Genomic DNA, 6000 nt, shown 5'->3' on the forward strand with positions numbered 1-6000 from the left:
ACTCTGAATTGAATTTAAACTCTGGTCACTACTACTTTAAATTGCCAATTCCCACTCCCACCTCCAGTTTTTTATGAACAGAAGCTTGTAAGATGATCACTTTTAGTATTGCTTAATGATTCTGGAAGGAAGGTATTTCAGTGTTGAATGTACCACTTGGAAGCAAAGTGCATACTTCAGTGAAGAAGCTTATTTTCAGATTAGAACCAACCCTTTCCCTAGGTGCTTGGGAAGCAACAGTTCAGTTCTTCACACAGGAGAATAGCATCTAGCTAGTGGTTTAGAGGTACTTACTAACAGTAGATTATAAGCTAACATCTGTGTCAGTACAGATGAAATGTCTCAGACCAAATGAAGACTCTTTCATATTTCATGTGCACAAGTTTCAGACAGTCTGGCTTAGATGCAGTTTATTCTTTTTCCTTGCAAGAAGACCTTTCTTCTTATGGCTTGAGGGAAAGAGGGGGAAAAATTTACTTCTTTCCCATGTTGTTTTGGATTTTCTCTGTTTCCTTTTTATTACCACAGTCACCTAATTACTCCCTGTACATGTGTGTTTCCTCTTCACTCCCCCCACATCTCTCTGCTGCATCCTTTCTGGGTTTCCCTTTCCATTTGTTTTCTGCTTCAGCCCCACTTCTGGGCCTACTGACCGCTATGTCCTTGTCCTAATTTCTTTTCCAGACTGAACTCATTTCCTTTCTTGGCCATATTTCTCCTGACCCAGTCCAAGCTTCCTTTACACCTGCCCAGAGCTCTTTTCCTGCCAAAGTCAAAATACAATAATTGTGCTATGAAAGTCTCTACAAATAGGCAGGCAAACACTGAAAGATGCAGAAAATGGTTGCGTTGCATGATGTGTTGCTCTGCATGGTGTGGTGTTCTGCACCAAGTATGGGTGCCAGTGAAGACCATATCAGATATTGGGTAGCATGTGTCCCAAAAACATTTCTGAGCATCAAAGGACAGATGCCAAATTTCAGGATATTGGTGTAGCTCAGTTGTGACAATGAAATGGTATTTTGTACCAGATGTGGATTTGATCCCTGGAGGAGGAAGATATTGGAGATTATGAAATAAAGCACACTGGGTTTGCTGGTTTGTTTGTTTCCAGTGCAATAAACTTCCAGAGCTTTGTTTTGCATTACAATGACATTGTTGGCATGTCTGTACTTTATCCCATGATAGAAGAAATTTATCCCAGCCTGTTCTGTTTTGTTCTGAGGAAGAACTTCTCAATTTACACTGCCCTTTTCTGTTTCCTGTCTCACCCTTGGAACTTTGGATTCTTTTCTCACTTTGATTTAAAAGTCCCCTAAAGGCTGGTCAATTACTGAGCATTAACCTTCTTAAGAACTAGATTTGACCAGAACTTGTAAAGTTTCATTCCTCATAGACTCCCTTGCTTTAAAATTAGCTGGTGCAGTGTTTCCTACAATAGCTCCATGAAAAAAAAAAAAACCATCATAGGCAGCAAGTTACTGTCAGAAATTACTCCATGGTATTCAAATTGTGGAAGGAATCTGTAGTCGAAGACTAGTTTTTGTTTTAAATCTTGCTGAGCAGACAGAAAAGACAGAAAATGGCCCTCTGCACCCCCCCATACTATACTGGGTATGGAATCTAAGGGGTGAGGATGGCTACAGATGGTAATGTAGGTTGAAGCCATAATGTCTCAGGCTGTGATCTTGCCACATCTTAAAGTAATGCAGCCTCCAGGACTGGCCTGCCTTTGGGAATCTTCCAAAGAAAACCAAAGTGCTATAATAAGTGTCATTGGTGATTTAAGAGGTGGCACTTTGCTTTCTGTAGGAATCTTAATTCAATGCCCCAGTATAATGCTAAAGAGAATTCTGTTCCCAGAGGTGGTGTGCAAAATGGTAATCCATGGCTTATGTCTTTATTTTCTGTCATTCTGTGATACCCTCTGTGGAAGTTTTATTCCTTAAAAAAGGCAGCTTGGAGACAATTAGTTCTGCACTAATTTGTTTAACACTTGTGTTAGGTCTTTGAAGTGCATTAGCACAATGGTTTGTTTTTTTCCTAGTGATATATCACACGTACCAGATGTGGGCTGTGGCCACTGCTTCTTGATGATCTTTAATGAAATAGGGAGAAACGACCACAAGACTAACTCACAGAATGCAGCTGGTGTGTAAAAAGGTGCTCTTGCTAACCCTAGACTTTCTATAGCAAGTTGAAGTCTCAAGCCTCAGTTCTTGCACTGTTTTCTCAAGGTATTCACATGTAGCACATTTGCAAACCATGCTCGTGAATACAGATAGGTGCTTCCTTGTGCAAGGACTCATTTTGTTTTGCTGTGCTGAAATGGTCCTTTTGCTCAGCTGCTTCAAGATGCATCTGATGGCTCTGTCTGGGAAAGTATCCTTTGTGTCTATTCAGAGACAGATAATAGTTGGAAAAACACAGTCACTTGCATAGAGAGTCTAATAACTTCACCCCTTTGGTGTCTGTAAGATACAGATGTGGGAAACAGCAAGAGGTCCTAAATGGTCATGGCAGAGGGATACTGAGAGCAGCAGCAATAAAGGTAGTTACAAGCCAACTGTTTTTTTCCCCCATCTGAAAGCACAGCTGTACTACTGGAAAGTGCTGGAAAGTGACAAAGTCAGGTAAACACTGGCTTGACATTTATTTCCTGCTGTTACAGAAAATCTAACAGGGTCATGTTTTCAGTGTTCTCCCCCGCCCCTTCCCCTAAATGCATGTTGAAATTGATAGAATATCTCTTGTTGGACTACACACTGTCCTGTATATTCCCTCTACTACGTCAACACCTCTCTGTGATGAAGGTCAGCTGTACCATACCCCAGATGGTTACAGAGTAGCCAACATCTCACTCACAACTCATCTTTCTTCTTGGCACTTGAAGGCTAGGGGATGTTTTTGAAATTGCTTTCTTTCTCTTTCATTACAAATGACCAGTTCTCTTCCAGCCCTTGGAAGTCACCAGTTCCTCTGGGCTCCAAGTCCAGAAGGTTCTAGTGAAGAAAACCTTAAGGCACAAAACTGCTGTGCAAATGGGGAATTTGTTTGCTTCATATCATAGAGACTTCACCCAGCATCAAGGTTTCACTGAGTTGTGGGCTAAAGCACAGAGCAAGGCAGGTCAGGATGAGGAGCACTTACAGAGGCAGCTGCAAGATTTAAAAGAAATAATAAAACCAAACCAAACCAAAATAAAATAGTGCTTGAGGAAGGATTAATCAATCAGCAGGCAGCAATCACAACTGTTATCTATAAATGCAGTCTGTGTAAAATGGACCCATGGCAATCAAGCTTGCAACTTTTAATTTTTTTAAATTTTTTAATGTGGCTGGGGAAGAGGTTTTAAATTATGGTATTCCAATAAAGCCCACCCTCCTTCTGGTTTTAACGCATTTTCCTTCTGAAACTTTTACTTCCTCTTCCAAAAAATGAATTTGCTTCCATATGTCACAGCCATTCCCAAAGAAGAATGTCTGATTTTGTTAAAACATGTACGGGAAGCGTTTGGGCTGTGATACACAGTTTTAATACTCTACTGTCTAATGTCCTCAGTCAGTCTGCAAAACTGCTGATATTTTGAGATGGCCACCATCCCAGGGACACCACAGCCCTGTCTGTGATGCTGCTTTCCCAGCACCCCATGACTTTTCCTCTTTCTGGGGGCTTTGCATCCCTCCCAGGGCCCCTAGTCCCATTTGGTGGCCCCATAGGCTTCCCAGGGACCCCATCAGCTGTGACTTTGCCATGAATCCAACCTGCAAATACAATTTTAGTGATATTTAGTGCCCCAGGAGCAGAGGCCAAATCCTCATCTAATTTTCTTTCTTGATTCTGTACCTAGGATGAGCTGACACAGGTCCACTTTCTGGTGTGATTGCTGGTGAGGAGTAGAAATCCTACCTTTGCCCAGTGTAACCACCTACCTCCTTACTGTCTTATTTCTCTTACAACGCAGGAAGGAAATGGAGGGTAAAATATTCAATCTCTCAGACTACTGTGATAGCAGATGAACAGGCCACTGTTAGACACTGAAACAGACATAGAATGTGTTGTACTAAATAGCTAAACATGTTATGACACCTCCTTTTTTGCCTTGCTACTTCAGTTTGTTAGTTCACAAAAGCCTTTCCACAATGAATGCGTTATTTTGAGTTCCAACCAGATTAAATCACAGCATTAATGGTTAATGTAAGCCAAAATGTGAATATAAAAGGTTTTATTGCTTCCAAGATAGCATAATGGATGTATTTACAATAACAGGGGGAGATGAAAAAAGGAAAAGAATCCTGCTGGTAAACCCAAGGTTAAACCAAAGCAAATTCTTGATCACTCTTAAGGCAGTTGCAGATATTCACACATCAACCTCCACTATCCTGTTTCTTAGGCTGTAGGAAATTCCACTTACATCATTGACTTCCTGCTGCTGTGGAAAATAGGTTTTGCTAATGGTTTAGAGTTAGAATTAGCCCTCATCTGCCTGGTTCTCCAGTTCTTGACCACAACAGTTTAATTACCCAGAAATCATTAGTGCACTCGTCCTCTTTTTCCTCCTTTCATTCCCCAGCATTTCCCCTCAGTTAAACAAAATAATTTTTTTTCCAAGTCAGAGCAAGAGTAGGAATTAAAGAAGTTAATGCTGCTCAGAGAAAAAAAAAATCTCCATTAGTCTAAAAGAGAGATGGGACACAGAAAATCCCAAACTGGAAAGAAAATCATTGAGTTCTACTATCAAGAAGAACAGCAATGCTCAGTTGCACAGCTTTAAGGGCCAGCGTTACCGGCTGCATTGCCTGAGCACTGGGAAAGCTGCTGTTTCTCACCATTTCATCCAAAATGTTAGATTAGGGTTGCTGCTGCTGCATGTCAGAGATGCCTGATAGGAGCTGCCCTTTTTGCTGACTGTCTTCTGACAGTTTCCAGAGGTATCAAGTAGCTGATACCCCAGTGGGAAGTTTCTGCTGGTTAAAGAGGTGGCAATGACCTTTAAGGAACTAGCTAGGGAGGGATTTTCACTTCTTGGAGGACACACTGGTGTGACTGAAGCATAATCACAGAATCAACCAGGTTGGAAAAGACCTCAGAGACCATCAAGTTCAACTTGTTACCTAATACCTAACACCTCATGACAACTAAACCATGGCTCCAAGTGCCACATCTAATGAATGAATATGGGTGGGTTTGGGTCTTGTGCTTCATCCCCTCTTCTCAGTCTCACTGTACACAAGAAGATACATTTCTTGCTTGTGTCTGGAAAGTATGAGAAAGGTACTGGCAGCAGTTTGTGCTTTTTGCTGTGGTTGATACATTTATAATATTATCAGGGATAATATCTTAAGGCAGCACACCAGTAAAGGCAGCTGATCTTATCACTTTGCTGAGAAGAGATTCAGGGCCTAAAATGGCAAACATTATCTTTCCTTGAAAGTAATTACTTTATTGGGTTTATATTCATAGCCCTAATGATGTATTCCAGGAAGGTAATGGCTCCTTACCTTAGCTCTGGAATAAATATTTGTGGGTTCCCTAACGAGCATTTTGCAACTCCCTCTCCATTTCCAAGTCAAGGCACTTCCACAGAAGGAGGGGGAGGAGGTGTCACACTCATCCATTTCCCACCCACCCCCCCGTTTTGGGTTTGTTATTCATCTGACTTGCTTGCCAGAAGCTTATTCCAAGGGCAGAGATTTCCAGCCCAGGGTATATTCTTGTTTAGTCAGATTATTTTGCTGAGAGAAATGCCCTGCTGGGATATCAAAGGAGAACAAAACAAAGCAGGAGATGTGATTAATGAGCTGCCTGTTGACATGGGGGTGCGTGGGCAGATTAGGCACAGGAGCAAAATGTCCCAGCTAAACCTGGGTGCTGAGAGGGCTTCTCAAAGCCTTAAGATATTTGCACGTTTCATTCTCTAGACTGGCATCTTAATTCAAGCTCTTGGGTGCAGCTTATTAATAGTGAAACTGGGAGGCTTTACCATTTGTCAGTTTACAG

Source organism: Indicator indicator, chromosome 25 (assembly GCF_027791375.1).
Source record: "Indicator indicator isolate 239-I01 chromosome 25, UM_Iind_1.1, whole genome shotgun sequence".
Taxonomy (NCBI): Eukaryota; Metazoa; Chordata; class Aves; order Piciformes; family Indicatoridae; genus Indicator; species Indicator indicator.